Consider the following 18,313-nt stretch of genomic DNA (forward strand, 5'->3'; position numbering starts at 1 on the left):
TAACTTTTTATATCTTTAGTCACGTCCTAAATTAAGTATGTAGTTAATTTAGAAAGTAATGTGGTTAGACATAACATGCTACAAATATAAGGGAACTATTAAAGGCTTCATGTATGTGTGGACTTTTCATTCCTTACACCTTATATTTTGATTTAGATAAAAACTTATACAGGACCAGGCACAGTGGCTCACGCCTGTAATCCCAGTACTTTGGGAGGCCAAGGCGGGTGGATCACGAGGTCAGGAGTTCGAGACTAGCCTGACTAACATGGTAAAACCTCATCTGTACTAAAAAAAATACAAAAGTTAGCCGGGTGTGGTGGTGTACGCCTGTAATCCCAGCTACTCAGGAAGCTGAAGCAGGAGAATCGCTTAAACCTGGGAGGCAGAGGATGCAGTCAGCCAAGATCATGCCACTGCACTCCAGCCTGGGCAACAGAATGAGATTCCATCTCAAAAAAAAAAAAAAAAAAAAACAACAACAACCGTATAGAAAAGTTGCAATAGTCTTATAAAGAACACCAATATACATTTCTTCAGATTTCTTAACTGTTTACATTGTGCTTATTGAATTTAGCATTCTTTCTCTCTCTTGAGTCATTGGAGAGTAATTTTAGAAATATCATGCCCAGTTGTCCCCCAGATTCCAGACATTCTCTTATATCATTATCTAACCACTATACAATTATATAAATCACAAAACTTGACAATGATGTAGTACTATCATTTAATCTACAGTTTTCTATCTCCCTTTTTCTTTCTATATATATAGATGTGTTACACAATACAAAGATGGTATTATATACATATATAGTAATAGCTAAAATAATATATAGTATATATTACTATATAGTACATGTAGTAATATGTACGTACATATTTAGAGAGGGAGAAAGGTATTCAAATGGGATTTAGAAGAAATCTAAGGCGCCATGACATGTCCCTGTAATTTCTGTGAGAGATAGTGATAGTTGTCTTTTTGTTTGTTGGCTTTTTGTTTCTTTTTTAACTTGGAGTTCCGTGTGATGTTAAAGTTTTTACTGATAGAGATTGACCAAGCAGCCCGGGTAGTAAGTTAATGGAAGTCATTCAGCACACATGGAAATGTACACTAAAACTGTGTTCATGTAGTCATATCCATTCTCAGTGTTTGATATGAGGTGAAATTCCCAAAGAGAGAGTTTGTAAGCTGTTTATTGCATGGAGGGGCCAATAATCTCAGTCTTTCCCTCTAGAGTTACCTTTCTCAATTTCTCCTTAATCCATCAGATTGGCTTGTGGGTGGGAACAACCTTTACAGGTTAATGAGAAATAGGAGTTTGATTCTACATAATGCATTTTCACATGCCACAACTCACTTGCCATCCCCATTACCACCATATTTAGCTGCTTTTTAAAATCATTGCAAAACAAGGATTGTTAGGTCAGACATGAATTTTATTGTGATTTATTTATTTTTTTCTCACGTTATGTTCTTTTGCTTTATATTTTATGAGTTTATGAATTTACATCACATTTACAGTTCAATATAGAGTTTTCTAAATATAAGTTTTGATATGGAGGAAGAGAATGTTAGGGTGAAAAGTTACAATCTTCTCAAGCATGGCCATGCACTATTGCAATAAAAGACACAAAAGCAGTTTGTCATTGTAATGGAAGCTACTCAAAAAACTGTTAGAGGCAAGCAAAGCCAGATATACTTAGTAGTTTTGTCTTTATACATTTAAACAACAAGGTTGTTTTATAAAGACTGTGCTGATATGTGTATTTATGGTGTCCCATCAATAGTAAGCTTCAGAAGAGGTTTCCACTCTTTAAGAAAAAAAAAAAGTAAAGAAAACCCTGGTATTATAATGCAGAACTGTTTTTCTTTAATAAGACATTGTGTTGCAAATATTGTCAACAATTTTTAATAATAAAATAAAAATAACTTCAGAATAATACTACAAAAATAGGTAACTTTATTATTTTATCACTCAAGGACAAGTTTGAACAAACAGGACATAAATCCCCTGCCAAGCAAATAAATATGGTGGTTTTAATGAAGGAATATTTCAAAGCAGCATGACTTAGGTGAAATAAGAATTGCAGGAATTTTTTTTTTTTTTTTTACTTTTTTCAGCATTTTGAGGTATAATTGACAAATTAAAAATTATATATATTCCAGGTATACATTGTGACGATTTGACATGTGTATCCATACACATATATGGTGTAATGATACCACAATCAAATTAATATGTTCATCACCACACACAGTTACCATTGTGTGTGTGTGTGTGTGTGTGTGTGTGTGTGTGTGTGTGTGGGCAGGGGAGTGGTAAGGATACTTAAGATCTATTCTCTGAGCAAACGTTAAGTAAACAATACAGTATTATTTACTGTATTCATACTGCTGTACAATAGATCCTCAGAACTTATTCATCTTACTGCAGGACTTTTTTTCAAGGAAATAGTAGGCCAGATTTCGCTCAGTGCTTTGAAGATTAAGAATGAGTTCAAAAACTAGTGTACTTAAGAGCTATTTTTCACCACATAAACCAGTTGAACTAATCTCTGCAAGGCCCTGGAGAAAATATTTTGACATTAAGTGAAAAATCCTAGGATTTAAAAAGAAGCTAAATCTTTGGGGAAATCATGTTGGAAAAAAAAAAAAAAGTCGCATGGGGGTGATGGTGGGGTTGTATGTGATATTTTCCACTGCTACTTGGGTTTGAATGTGAGAAAAGAAATCAGCAAGTTTTAAGTCTCTTTGAAAACTGCCTGAAACAACTGCAGAACAAAACCGAATGGCATTCACTCAATTTCAAGACTTGGTAACTGTGACCCATTTTTTGAAGCTTCTGCTCAGCTAGAGGCCTTGACTTTGAGAGAAGAGGATAGGTAAGCTGTGGTATGATTATACTTCAGTTGAAGTTTGCTGCTCCTTCCTAAGCAAGAATTGAATTTCTCTTACAGTTTATATACTGTCACTCAGTAAAAATATATATATATATATATATTTTCAAAGTCTTGTATAAATTTATGTCTTAGACCAATTTGTGTTTGCATTGTTTTAGATTATGGTTAAGTAAATTTACTACTCAACACAATCAATAACATTAATGAAAATCAACATATATCCTTTATTTAAATTAGATATATTTAGCTTTCCTTTAAATTATTAAATCTCATTTTACCTTATGACAGTAATGTAATAAAAACATTGTTTGCCTTTTGTGTTTTTAAAATGTATACAAAGAAATTAAATTTAAGAAAGGTATGCTGTGTTTATTTTTTTTTTCAAGAATGGTTGGATCTAGTTTTAATGGAGGCATTGAAATTGCAGTTAAGTCATTTAACATATACTTCCTTTATTAGCATTTTGTGTAGTGAAAATTTGGGGTAGGAATACATTACCTGCCAAAAAGCAAAAAAGAAAAAAAAAGATTTATTAAAAAATATAAAAACTCTCATTTCCTTTACCTGCCTTACTGACATATTCAAAGTGATGTACTTTATGGAGAAGGGGAACTACACAAAGAGAGTTGGCTAATGATATGTCCTAATAAGCACATCCACCAAAAACAAAAACAAAAACATTCTCAACTTAAAATAGCATTGAAAGTTATTATTGTAATATATCTAAATTTATGGACCTCATTAAGTTACTAACACCTACGGATATAATTTTTTTTGTGGGAAACTTACAAATTATTTCAAAGGTTTCTGCAGGGTAAAACAAAAATGAGAAATAATGTTCTATCTTATAGATTACATAGATAAATATACAGATATACAAAAAGACAGAAAGATGAAAATTGTCTTTGTCTAATATGATGCCCCATCACCTCTAAAATACTCTAGTGTGCACTTTCTAAAAACAAGAATACTTTCCTACATACCACCTTCTTTTAGGAAATGCTGTTTTCCAATCCACACACTCCATTTTAGTCGTATTAATCATTGCATCAATGTATATGTTTCATTTCACATCCAGATACCTATCCAGGAAAACTGTTGCTTTTAATTTATATGCTTTGTTAATTTCCTTCAATCTGGAGCAGTTACTTTATCTCTCCTTGTCTCTTATGTCTTTAATAGTCTTTTGTTGTTGTTCTCAGCAGCCTTGAAGGTTTGCAGGCTTTTCATCGTGTAAAATGACCATCTACCTAGGTCTGGAGGCTATTTTCTCATCCCTAGGCCCAGGTCTTTCAGTGTGAGAGCTATCATTGTGTAAAGAGATATTCCAATATTATATCAGTATACCCTTTCTTGGCAAAACTTCACTCACTGTTATAATTTTCTAATTACGAATATCGGTCAATGCTTCTTTATTTTTAATTAATAGGAAAGAGAGTTTTCCTTTCTTCCTCATTTATTTATATATGTATAAACTCATTACCTTCTCTTTTATTAAATAGCCTATAGTGTGATACTCCCATTATTTAGTTTGATGCTCAAACTGCCCTAGATTTTCTCAATGAAAAAAACGCTCAAGCAGGCTCCTACTAGTTTTTTTGGACATATCTTTATTCTTTGATCATACCCTCACTTTCTGGTAATACAGTATTCCTCCAGTCATAATATTTTTATCAATTAATTAATACATAATGTTGTTATATATGTGTTTCTGTGTAAAAACACCTTATTTGATAAATAATTTTGGTTAACATTGAACTCACAGCCAATAGCACTGTAACCCTTCCTTGAACAAGGCTTATCTAACAGACACTTTCCCTGTAAGGCATATCAGATACTTCTCACACTTAGGAAAACTGGACAACACTTCAGCACTATCCTTAGGGACCATTTAAAACAGCAGATGCATTAACTAAAAGCCCAAGAATGAGCTGTGGCACTCAATAGACCAAGAAAATAACATTTGTTTCTACAAGAAGTGTTGAAACAAAAAAGCAGCATACTCCCTTGTTTGACCTTAGTCGGAAAAATGTACGCTTGGTAACTACAATTTTTTTGATGCTTTTCCCAATGCCTAAACATGCCCATGAATGTGCTCTACTAATTTTGGAATTACACATACATTTTGGTAAGTAGATGAACTCACAGATACGGAACACATGAATAATGAAGATTGACAGTATATTTAAAAAAATCATACCAATACTTACAATTCTAATATAATACCTCACGGTTCTAGCTAGCCTTCTCTCTTTCCACATTTGAAAATCATTTCTCCGCAGGTAAAAGAATCTTAAATGTAATTATTCTTGATGTTTTGACTTGTTTGCTTAATCAAAAAATTGATTTGGTCAATCTAATTAAATTTTCAATCATTGTGCCTCGTCTGCCTGATTTTATTTATTTATTTTATTTATTTATTTTTTTTTACCACCTTACTGCCTAGGATGTCAGGCCATGGTGTGGCTCCTTCTTTGGCCTCTTGCTCCCTATCAGTGTCATACTCACTGGAACATGTAACACTCCACTTCAAAGTCCAACTTCCTTGGGTACCTGAGCTTAGATTCCTGGAGGAAACTCCTCCCTCTTTCTACCTGCTTTCTTGAACATAGATGACTCTGCTTAGGAGAGGAAAAAAAAAGGAATGGAAGGCAAAGAATGGGCAGATGGAAAAATATAGGAAGAGAGAAAGGGAATACTGGTACAAGTTTTTTTTTTTTTTTGTAGAAATATATTTTATATATTTTGAATAGATAACATAGGAGTAGGTATATGTTTAACCTTATTAAAATAAAACCTTCCAATTACTCTTCAATAGCATTTTCCCATTTTCTTCTCCAAATTGTCACCAAATTTGATGCTGTCAGTCTTTTCCTTTTGGTTTATCTATGTCAGTGAAATCGCCACCACAAATAAGGAAATAAATGCATTTATCACTCCCAAGAGTGCAAAAATCAGTGAACTCAGCATCACGACCAAAAAACAGATTGTAACCAGTACATCATAACTCATTGCTACCATTTATCATCACTACCCCCTCATGGGAAATATGCCTTTTGATATCATCATTTTACCCATTCTCATTTTTTATTATTGAAATTTAATTGTATGTTGAGAAAAGTGTTAATATTATGGCACCTTCGTGACTTTTTTACAAATGGAAAATATATAACTAACTTTCAGATCAAGAAATAACTCGTTTTCTGCAACTATGAGTTCATTTTATCTTTTTTATTTACAGTCATGAACATCCCATTCCACTTCTCAACAGAAAAGTCTTTACTCAATCTGTTTGTGAACAGTATAGATTAATATTGCCTCTGTTTGTATTATACAAATCAAATCATAGTGTATATGTTGACCTATGTTTCATTTCTGTTTATTGACATTTTATTTATGACATTCATTACTATTGTTACATGTACTGATCATTCATTCATTCTATTACTGTATAGAATTATAGTTTTTGATAACATTTCCTTTATTTTCAGTTTAGGGCTGTTGATTATAATTTTGCTGTTAATGTATATTTATATTCTGTTGAGTGTAAACATGAGAGTCAAATTTAAGAGTCGTAGGGCATACATATAGTCATCTATATAATGGCATACATTTTTAAGTGATTATGTTAATTTACACTCCCAAAAGCAACGTATAAGAGTTTCGGTTATTTTAATTCCTTTGATATTTTATCTTTCTCCTTTTAACCATTTTATTAAATACCTCATTCTGTAGTGGTACCTAATTCTAGATTCAACTTATAATTCCCTGGTGAATAATTATGTTGAACATCTTTTCATATGTATATTTGCCCCTTAAATATGTATAATTTTAAGGCCTCTATTTCAGGATTTTGTGTGTCTTTTTCATAGTTGGGTAGGTGGCATATCTTAATCTTATCAATTTGTGAATTTTTTAATATGTGGATATTAGACCTTTGTCTCATATTTGCATTGGGAACACTGTGGTTTGCCTTGACACTTTCCTAGTGGTGAGGAAAGGATATTTTAAATTTTAATAGAATCTAGTTTATCATTGTTTTCTTCTATGATTAATATCAGTTTCTATTTAAGATATCTATACTTCAACGTCAGCAAGATATTTTGTTCCTCACTACTGAATATATTATTAGTATTGATCTATAGTTTATTTGCACTCCTGATAGCCATTCTGTCCAAGCCCTAGTGGGAAGTTCTGTAGTTAGTGATGTCTTGGTGGGACATATGGAAACCAATGAACCTACCTGACTCACAGGTAGGTTGAACAAAGCTTATCTAACAGGCACTTTCCCTGTAAGGCACATCAGATAATTCCCTATAGCCATGGGCTATAGCTAACTGGCCATTAGATCAGGCCACTGGCAAGCCTAAAACTGACATATAAAACAAACTGCCATGTGGGGAGAAAATTTTTTGATACAAATCTATTCTCCTTCTAAAAAGCTCTTTGTTACCTATGTGGATTTATTATTTAAAAAATCCTCAATGCTGCCTAGGGGAAATATAACCAATGAGCAGATTGCACTTCTCAGATAAGTGTGGAGATTGAATGAACTGTCTGTTTCTGCCATGGCTTCAGAGGGTACAAGTCCCAAGTCTTGGCAGCTTCCATGTTGTGTTGAGCCTGTGGGTTCACAGAAGTCAAGAATTGAGGTTTGGGAACCTCTGCATATATTTCAGAGGATATGTGGAAACACCTGGATGTTCAGGCAGAAATTTGCTGCAGGGGCAGGGCCCTCATGGAGAACCTCTTCTAGGGCAGTGAAGAAGGGAAGTGTAGGATTGAAGCCCCCAAACATATTCCCCATTGGGGTACTGCCTACTGAAGCTGTGAAAGAAGGCCACACTCCTCCAAACTCCAGAATATTAGATTCAGTGACAGCTTGCACCGTGCACCTGGAAAAGCCACAGGCCCTCAACATGAGCCTGTGAGAGCAGCTGGGTGGGAGGCTGTACCCTGCAGAGCCACAGGGGCAGAGCTTCCCAAGACAATGGGAACCCACCTCTTGCTGAGCTTGACCTGGCTGTGAGACATGGAGTCAAAGAGATCATTTTGGAGCTTTAAGGTTTGACAGCTCTGCTTGATTTTTTACTTGCATGGGGCATATAGCCCCTTTGTTTTGGCCAACTTCTCTCATTTGGAATGGCAGTATTTACCCAATGACTGTATCCTCATTGTATCTGGGAAGTAACTAAATGCTTTTTTATTTTACAGGCTCATAGGTGGAAGGGACTTGCCTTGTCTTTGATGAAACTTTGGATTGTGGACTTTTGATTTAATGCTGAAATGAGTGAGGACTTTAAGGGACTGTTGGAAAGCCTGATTGGTTTTGAAATGTGAGGCCATGATATTTGGGAGGGTCTAGGTCAGAATGATGTGGTTTGGCTATCTCCCCACCCAAATATCATCTTCCATTGTAACTCCCACAATTCCCATATATTGTGGGAGGAAACTGGTGGGAAGTATTGAATCATGGGCTGGGTCTTTCCCATGCTGTTCTCTGTTTTGTCCGAAAATCCAGATGGTAATCCCTGCTTTTTTCTGTTTTCCATGTGCTTTTTAGATTTATCTCCATCCCTTTACTTTGACTTTGTAAGTGTTATTGCTTGTGAGATCAGTCTTTTGAAGACTGCATACCATTAGGTCGTGTCTTTTTTATCCAACTTGTCACTCTTTGCCTTCTGATTGGAACATTCAGCCTGTTTACATTCAAGGTTAATATTGACATGTGTGGATTTGATCCTGTCATCCTGTTGTTAGCTGGTTATTATGAAGACCTGTTTGTGCGGTTGTTTTATAGGGTCACTGGTCTGTGTTCTTCAGTGTGTTTTTGTTCTAGTGATACTTTTTAGTGTTTCCTTCAGGACCTCTTGTGAGGCAGGTCTGGTGGTAATGAATTCCTTTAGCATTTGTTTATCTGAAAAGGATCTACTTCTCCTTTGTTTATGAAGCATAGTTTGGCTGGATATAAATTCTTGGTTGGAGTTTCTTTTCTTCAAGAATGCTGAACCTCTTCTGGTTTCTGTTGAAAGCTCCACTGTCAGCTTGATGGGGTTCCCTTTGTAGGTGACCTACCCTTTCCCTCTAGCTGCCTTTAACATTTTTTTCTTTCATTTTTGACCTTGGATAATCTGATGACTCTGTGTCTTAGTGATGGCCTTTTTGTGTAGTATCTTGTAGGGGTTCTCTGCATTTCATGAATTTGAATGTTGACCTCTCCAATGAGGTTGGAGAAATTTTTACAGATGATATCCTGAAATATGTTATTCAAGTTGGTTGCTTTCTCTCCATCTTCTTCAGGGACACAAATAGATAATAGATTTGGTCTCTTTACATAATCCAATATTTCCTGAAAGTTTGCTTTGTTCATTTTGGTTATTTCCTTTATTTTTGTCTGACTGAGTTACTTCATTGAACCAGTCTTCAGGCTCTGAAATTCTTTCCTTAGCTTAGTTTATTTTGCTCTTAACACTTGCAATTGCCTTATGAAATACTTGTGTGTTTTGCAGTTCTATCCAATCAGTTTGGTTCTTTCTTATAATGGCTATTTCATCTATTAGCTCATGTATAATTATTTTCTGAAGATTCCTTGAGTTTCAACTTTCTCCTGAATCTCAATGATCTTCATTCTTATCTATATTCTGAATTCTATTTCTCTCATTTTAGCCATTTCAACCTGGTTAAGAACTCTTGCTGGGGAACTAACGTGGCTATTTGGACAACGGGGGACATGCTGACCATTTGAGTTGCCAGAGTTCTTGAGCTGATTCCTTCTCATCTGTGTGGGTTGATGTTCCTTTAATGTGATATAATTTGAGTACCATCAGTTGAATTCTTTTCTGGTTGTTTCCAGGGGGCTAATACTTTGTGCAGGGTCTCTATTTATATCTGAGTTTTGAAACATGATTTCACAGGGTGGTATATTAGTAAGGTATTTTTGGTGTTGAAGTTTGGGTTGTGATCCAATAAATTGCTTTTAAGCATAATGGCTAGGAGATAGGCTCTTGCTCAGCCATGTGGCTTCTCTCTATTTCATCATGTTTGCAGCCATGCTCCCTCTCAGTGATCTGAAAGTGTGGGCTCCTCCCCTGCTGAAGTGCTAACTGCATATTTCAACTTGGCACTCCCAGACTGTACACCACAGTCCTTGGGTGAACTCAGGCTTTGTTTCTTCATCAAGTTAGAGGCAGCAGGGGCAGGGACTCTTGCAGTGGCTGTGGCAGAGGGCCTTCCACTACTATCTTGGGGTTCTACCCCAGAAGAATGCAGAGCTAGAGCTGCTTGGTGTGATCAATCTAGAGTAGGGTGGCTGTGACGTGGCCCCAAACTGAGGGGCCCTGCCTGGTGATGACCAGGGGCCTGGGGAGCTGGTTGGGGAGCCGAGTGACCTCTTCTCCTTAGGGCAGCTGTGACTTGCTTGAGGTGTTATTAAAGCACTTGGGGTCTTTGTTCCTTACCTAGTCTGAGGCCAGCAAGGGCAGTACCAATGCAGTGGTAGTGGCAATGGAGTCGTTGGTTGCCTCTGGGAGTTCCACCTAAGAGAAATGTAGAGCCCCTGCTACTGGGGAAAAAACAAAAACAAAAACAAAACAAAAAAGCACCTCACTTTTAAATAACCCTTGCATCAAAGGAGACATCATAGGTAAAATTTGAAAATATTTTGAATAAATCAGAATGAATATATTAAACATCAATGTTTGTGGGAGGGAACTAAAATTATGCTTAGATAAAACTGTATAGATTTTTTTTTTTTAATAATAGAAAGGAAGAATGGCCTAAAACCAATTATCTGAATGTTTCACTTACAAAGCTAGAAAAGAACAAGTAAATTGAATGCAAAGTATGTAGAAGAAGACAACTAATAAAGATAAGAAAAGCAATCCATGACACAGGAAATGGACAAACAGTATATTAATACATAAAAATATTTATTCTTTTAAACTATTAACACAATTGACAAACCTGTAGCAGGAGTGATTAAAAAAATACAGAAAGAGAAAGAGAAAGGGTGGCAATTTAAAATTATGAGAATAAAGGAGGGGCTACCATCTCAAACCTAAAAGTATAAAATACTTAAAAATTTTAGGAGCACCCTTATTCCAATAACTTTTTTTAAGTTTGAAAAATTATTCTGAACTCTGTCTCATTCTTAGTGTTTTAGGAAAAGTAATTTAATATAAAATTGAAAAACAGAAAATGTTTAGGTCAACCTCATCTAAAATTATTTTAAGAAAGAAGAAATAAATGATAGAATAACATTCCTGTACACAATAAAAGTATGACTTGGATGCATGCTCACAAAGCAGGTAAATCCTATAGCTTGCTATTTCCAAATGAGAATCTCAAAAAATGAGATGAAATTCCTTCAGAAAAAAATAGTGAAAGAAAATTACACTTGTGAATGAAAAACTGGAAGAAATACAAAAATAAGCACATTTATTTTAAGGCAAATATGTTTAAATTTTTTTTGTGTTTTCACTTGAAAATGCTCTGCATTTTAAATTAATTAAATCAAAAGCAATGTGCAATAGAAAAATTCAACGATGTCAAAAGTTTGTTTTTTAAAGTTATAATGTATTTGATAAGAGTTTTGATAATCTGTACAAAAAGAAATAACAGGGAGAGAAAAATTACACGGGCTATAATTATTAGGATTGAATGGGGAACATCATGATAGGTTTAAAGAGGAGATAATATGAAGTAGTTTTCAACTTTTTTTTTTTTTTTTTTTTGGAGACAGAACCTAGCTCTGTTGCCAGATTGGAGTGCAGTGTGGCATGATCTCAGCTCACTGCAACCTCTGCCACCCCGGTTCAAGAGTTTCTCCCACCTCAGCCTCCCGAGTAGCTGGGATTATAGGCACATGCCACTAAGCCCAGTTAACTTTTGTATTTTTAGTGTAGACTGGGTTTCACCCTGTTGGCCAGGATTGTATCTATCTCCTGACCTCATGTTCTGCCCACCTCGGCCTCCCAAAGTGCTGGGATTACAGGTGTGAACCACCGTGCCCGGCCTCAACTTCTATATTTGCTAATAAATTTGAAAATTAAAATGACTTGGACAAATTCTTTCAAAACAACAGTTTTTAAAGTGACAGAAGAAGAAATATGCCCATAACTCTGTAAATTTCTTACCTGTGTGCCAAGTCACAATAAGATGACACCATGAACTTAGAGTGGTGTCACGGTATAAAGTCACATATATAGAAAGATAAAAACATCCAACTTTGTTTTTATCTATGTATCTACAAATAAATATGACTTTCATAGGAAAACTTAACATCTTTGTGACACTAGGATTGACCAAGATTTAGGTACATCATGCAAAAAGTATTAATCAGTAGAGAATTCTAGTAAACATAATTATTTTTGTTTATAAACTAAACTAAGAGCACATAAGTCAATAGGCAAAGTGGAGAAATATGTTTTCAATAATATATTTGACATAATAGCCATCCACAGGATATTCGGACTATACCTAGAAACACAACACAATAGAAAATACAACAAATTTATCTAATCGTAAGGTAAATATGGGTTAAAACCACCATGATATACAGATTGATGGATAGCAGCATCAGTCATCAGTATGGGTTAAAACCACCATGATATACAGATGGATGATATACAGATTGAGAATAGCAATACTGCTATTCCAAAAATCCAAAATCCAAATTTCTTCTAAATAGAAACTCTTCGAGACATGACACCACAAGTGGAACATTCCACATCTGACACCTTTGCTTTCTGATGGATTGATGTACACAAAATTTATTTCATGTACAAAATTATTTAAATTATCACAGTCAAGCCTCTTTTCTCTAGTAAAAGAAAAATCTCTCTTTCTGAATTAATGCTTGAGAAATGTCCTTTTCCTACTGGTTCACATTTAGCCCAAAAAAGTCATTTGATGCAACAGCATACAGCTCCTGTGAGTCCACATTCAACATTTTTGATACATTTGATTCATCTTTAGTTTCTACAGAAGACAAAGAAGATAGAGAAGATGGCTTAGTATTGAATAAGAAGTTGATTCCCCCTCCTAATGCACAAATACATACATTTGAAACTACTGTACAGGCTAACCCATTATATAAGCTGAGACCGAATTTAACTCCTGGAATGACTGAAATAAGAGGAAACACTTCTGCAATTCTGCAAGGTAATTGTGACTTGGAAGAGAAGAGGACCACCTTGTGTTTGCAGTCATGGAGGGAGAAGCAGTGTCAGGTATCTGGAGACGGCCATGCCCATGTGACCAGGTAGGGAGCTTGGAAAGTCCACACACTGATTACATACACTGCTTCCTGTCCTATTTGCTTCAGATTACAGGGGATCCCTGTTACTGTGCAGTGATGCACCTTTCCCAAAGGAAACCTAAAGGCAAATTTTCCTCATGAACTCTGAGCACAAGGACAACCTCTTCTCTAAGCTTTTGCAATGACAAAAACTCCTGCATACACAACCTGAGCAGTGGATTCACAACTTTAGTTTTGATGCCCATGACCCGTGTGGATTTCACTTCTAAAATGAAACAGATAACTTTTAGAACATTATAAAGATCCCATGTCTTGCATGTGTTTTGAACTGTTGCTTACTATATCTCTAGATGGGACTTCTCCTTTTAGCCTGCAATATATCTGCCATGCAGTAATCTGCAGGTACACTACATATGATGGATTGATTAACTCCCTTTACCATCAATGTTATAGGAATTTTTAAAAGTATCATTACAAACAAAAAGGTAGGATTCACAAGTTAAAATGAGGACCGGTCAAGCCAAAGTAAACTCTCCTGTCCTCAGAGGGTATTAACTAGGTCTGCTTTCATGTGGATAAGATAGCACACCTATAGCAACAAACGTATGAGTGGTGGGTTTTCTCATACAGTATGTAAGCTTAGTGTTAGTATCTGTCAGACGCAATCTGCTGTTACTTATTCAGATAAATGTGGTGCCTATTGAAACAACAGGATAGAACTACAGGTATTCAGTAAGACTACAAAAACATTTTGGTGATTTAGCTAACAGTTTTTAATGGCTGTAGTAATTCAGTGAGGCAACACTGGGGCATTTGTTATGAAGAATTCTATTTCTTTCTGAAGGACAAATGCTTAATATTGGATGAGTATTTCAGCATTGTGACTCTTTGAAATTATTTCGTCTGTGTTTTTCTATAATCTTCCAGAAGTAATGATGTTTGTAGTTGCTATAATTCAAGCTTTGGGAGTGCAATAAAATAAAATAAAATAAAATAAAAGACTGCCTTCCTTTTAAGAAAAAAAAAATGCAAGTTTCTAGTCACAAGGGCATAGTGCAGTTCAGTTAAGTGTTGATGTAGTTTATAGTTACACTCCTTTTCTTCTCTGCAAAAGGTACTGGTAAGTAAACCAGCTTTTCTGAATAGTCATTCTTAAAATTTCAGACTTACAAAATTAGTAGTAGAATTTTATTTAAAGGCCCTAAGTACCGATATTTTTAATGAGTGCTTTAATTTAAAACAAGTATTTGGAATAGCTGCTACAATGTATTCTTCCATGTGATTTTTTTAAGTTGACATGCAGTCTAATTGTTGTTTCATAAAAGCTGGATATTTTTCTATGCCCATAATGAGTTTGTGAACCATGAAGAAGATGAAACTAGAAGATTACCGAACAAGTCAGAAAATAAGAACTTCAGTGGTTGGAGATGTTGGGATTATTGTTAAACTATAATTAATAATTTGGATAGCAGTACTTATCTCTTTGTTGTAAATTCTCAAGGCTGAATTAAGTATAATTTATAGAACCTCAGTGCAGTTATTCTTAATGGGAAATCTGAGATCTAAAATTTAGATTTAAAAGGTACTGCATAACCATTGTATCCATAAATAGCTTAGCTCCTTTTCATCATTTTGAATAGTATGTATCACTACTGGAGTGAGCTGTTCTTGAAGTTATTTCAAGTTCTAGTGTTCACTTCTAAGTAACAGAACTGAATTTACAGTTCTAGATATTTGGCAGTAAAATAGCCACATCCATTCTTATGTCTTTTTGTGAATGTGCTCTATACCACTGTTGAGTGCTCCACAGTTTCTACACTAGCTGCTACAAAATGTGATTTTACATCACTATGGCGATTGCCAAGGCTACAAAAAAAGCAAAGCTGTATTTGTATACAACACTAACCCTATGACTAGTAATGCATGTTTCTGCTTGATGTGCCTTGTTACAGCTACTTTCTTGTGCTAATAAAAGATGTTTGGTGTTCTTGTAAAAAAATTGAAATAAATAAATTTAAGTATGTAGAAATAGTATTGTCAAAGTCAACATACAGCGTAGGGTTGAATATCTAAATTTAACATTTTATTTGTGGAAGCAAAAATTGCAGTTCAGAGTATACATGCAGATCAGGTGGTCTTTGATATGTCTGAAGAACAAAGAAAAGGTTAGGGTTTTATTAGGAAGATAATTATTGCCTATGGTTTTGAAAGAAAGCTTATGAGCACTAAAGAATCTTTTGGGAGCCAGTAAACTCTGATTAGTGAGTGATGGTGATAGGTGATACTAATTTTAGAGTCATGGCAGGTGGTTTAACCCACTACTAGCTAAAACTGGTCTTAAGGTTGCAGCAGACCATTTCAGCAGCTGGGAGAGAATTCAGTTCTTGGAGCAGTGCTATACGCCCTAAGTGACTTTAGATTATGATTAATTGAGTATGACAAGTATGACTTGATTTGTAAAATTATCATTCAGAGTATGAAAAAGATTTTCTCTATTCTTCTATGAGAAAGGATGATTCAATATTCTGCAATGTCTTGCTGTTATTGTTCACTTACTTTATTTAAATTCAATTTGTTTGTAGGGTCTATATATTGTAATTAAAATCTTGCTGTGTTCTTGATGATTCATTGGGAAAAACAGATGGTAACAAAGTGATTTCAACCTATTTGATTGTTTCACTTCAACGATCCCTTTAGCTTGGGCCTGCTTAATTGTACAATATTAGGATGTGCTGCACTTGCTTACGTATTACTTTTTAATGGTGGTTTTGTGTTAGCATTTTATCACATATATTAGATTACTAACTTTCGGGGATATTCTGCTCACTTTACATTTCGCAATACCTTTTGAGTTTCCATCAACACAGACTTTCCTAAGTGTTCACTAATAGCAGTTAGTGAATATACATTGAATGACATGGGTTAAAGCAGGATAATAGAGGAACCCCTTACATAAAACATCCAGAAATATGGAAGGACAGTTGTCCCTTAAAACCATCACATAGTGATAATTACTTTGTCTCTTTTGTTCAGTTCAGAATTTACTATGTGAGCTCCTCGTTGGAATGGGTTCTTAAGAGCTAGGTAGAATCTTCTAAACCAGCATAATAAATTTTAGCCATCTAGGTTATTCAGATTTTATGTTTATACTAAGCCCAATGTGCAGGTGTTAAATTAGCCAACAGGGAACCTGTTTATTGGCCCATAAATGTCAGAGAAGCATATTGGAATTCATAAAATAAAGGAAAAGAAAAATATGTAGGTGATACAGAACTTAAACTTCATTGTACAGATCAAAACTTCCTCAATCTACATAATTTTAAGGTGTTTTATTTACTACAGGATTTCCAAAGACAGAAATAATGAATGAAGGGAGGTTGTTTCCTTTTTATGTTGCTTCATATTATTCCCACTGCAAAAAAAAAAAAAAGTGATATATGCACTTAACTATAATTTTTTAAAAGAGCCATAAATTGAAGTGTCTACATCTCTCAAGAATCATCTGCTGGATAAATATAACTCTAAGGGCTGAATCTTGTTCAGTGTTTCATCTTCACTTGAGACCTCATTTCCAAAGTATTATCATACAATTTAATTGCAGAGGTTTGTTTGCTGAATTTCTCAGTAATTTGTTTCAAAGATTACGCCCAGCAGGTGTTCTTATTTTTAGATACAGAACCTGATACCTTTTGTAATTTCAAAATTTGAGTTCAATGACTAGTGTTTTGAAATAATTCTGGAAATGTAAGAAAAAGAAGAAAACGATCATGTGGGAATGAATATATATTGATAATATTTGTGATACTTTGAGGAATTATTTGTATAATGTCTGAGCTTTAAGAGTAGGAAAAATAATGTATAGAAATACAAAAAATATTAAAATGCTCACTCTAATATAGGAAGTGACAAACCTGCTTTCAGTACATGCCAAAGTGGAAAAATAAATTACATGACTATTATCTCTTTCAAGTTTGGACATTTTCTAGGGATTCTTCTGGAAATATTAAGAAAGTATATGAAAATGAAATAATGGGACACAAAAATTGTGCTTACCACAGAAACTGTTGTATAAATTGTACCATTTCTTTTTTTTATATACTTTATGTTCTAGGGTACATGTGCACAACATGCAGGTTTGTTACATATGTATACATGTGCCATGTTGGTGTGCTTCATCCATTAACTCGTCATTTACATTAGGTTTATCTCCTAATGCTATTCCTCCCCCCTCCTCTCACCCCACAACAGGCCCTGGTGTGATGTTCCCTTCCTGTGTCCAAGTGATCTCAGTGTTCGATTCCCACCTATGAGTGAGAACATGCAGTGTTTGGTTTTTTGTTCTTGTGATTGTATGCTGAGAATGATGGTTTCCAGCTTCATCCATGTCCCCATAAAGGACACGAACTCATCCTTTTTATGGGTGCATAGTATTCCATGGTGTATATGTGCCACATTTTCTTAATCCGGTCTGTCATTGATGGACATTTGGGTTGATTCCAAGTCTTTGCTATTGTGAATAGTGCCACAATAAACATACGTGTGCATGTGTCTTTATAGCAGCATGACTCATAATCCTTTGGGTATATCCCCAGTAATGGGATGGCTGGGTCAAATGGGATTTCTAGTTCTAGATCCTTGAGGAATCGCCACACTGTTTTCCACAATGGTTGAACTTGTTTACAGTCCCACAAACAGTGTAAAAGTGTTCCTATTTCTCCACATCCTCTCCAGCACCTGTTGTTTCCTGATTGTTTTAATCATCGCCATTCTAACTGGCATGAGATGGTATCTCATTGTGGTTTTGATTTGCATTTCTTTGATGGCTAGTGATGATGAGCATTTTTTCATGTGTCTGTTGGCTGCATTAATGTCTTCTTTTGAGAAGTATCTGTTCATATCCTTTGCCCACTGTTTGATGGGGTTGTTTTTTTCTTATAAATTTGTTTGAGTTCTTTGTAGGTTCTGGATATTAGCCCTTTGTCAGATGAGTAGATTGCAAAATTTTTTTCCCATTCTGTAGGTTGCCTGTTCACTCTGATGGTAGTTTCTTTAGCTGTGCAGAAGCTCTTTAGTTTAATTAGATCCCATTTGTCAATTTTGGCTTTTGTTGCCATTGGTTTTGGTGTTTTAGACATGAAGTCGTTGTCCATACCT

The 18,313-nt window shown here is 35.0% G+C and overlaps 1 long non-coding RNA gene and 1 pseudogene across 1 annotated transcript in view; both read left to right on the plus strand.

Annotated features, from left to right (window-relative positions):
• Nucleotides 1-18,313, plus strand: part of LOC135970204 (uncharacterized) — a 354,727-nt gene that overhangs the window by 199,859 nt on the left and 136,555 nt on the right. The gene's annotated exons all lie outside the window — the stretch shown is intronic.
• LOC123572500 (suppressor of cytokine signaling 5-like) lies at nt 11,180-13,688 on the plus strand (annotated as a pseudogene).

This window comes from Macaca fascicularis, chromosome 3 (assembly GCF_037993035.2).
Source record: "Macaca fascicularis isolate 582-1 chromosome 3, T2T-MFA8v1.1".
NCBI lineage: Eukaryota > Metazoa > Chordata > Mammalia > Primates > Cercopithecidae > Macaca > Macaca fascicularis.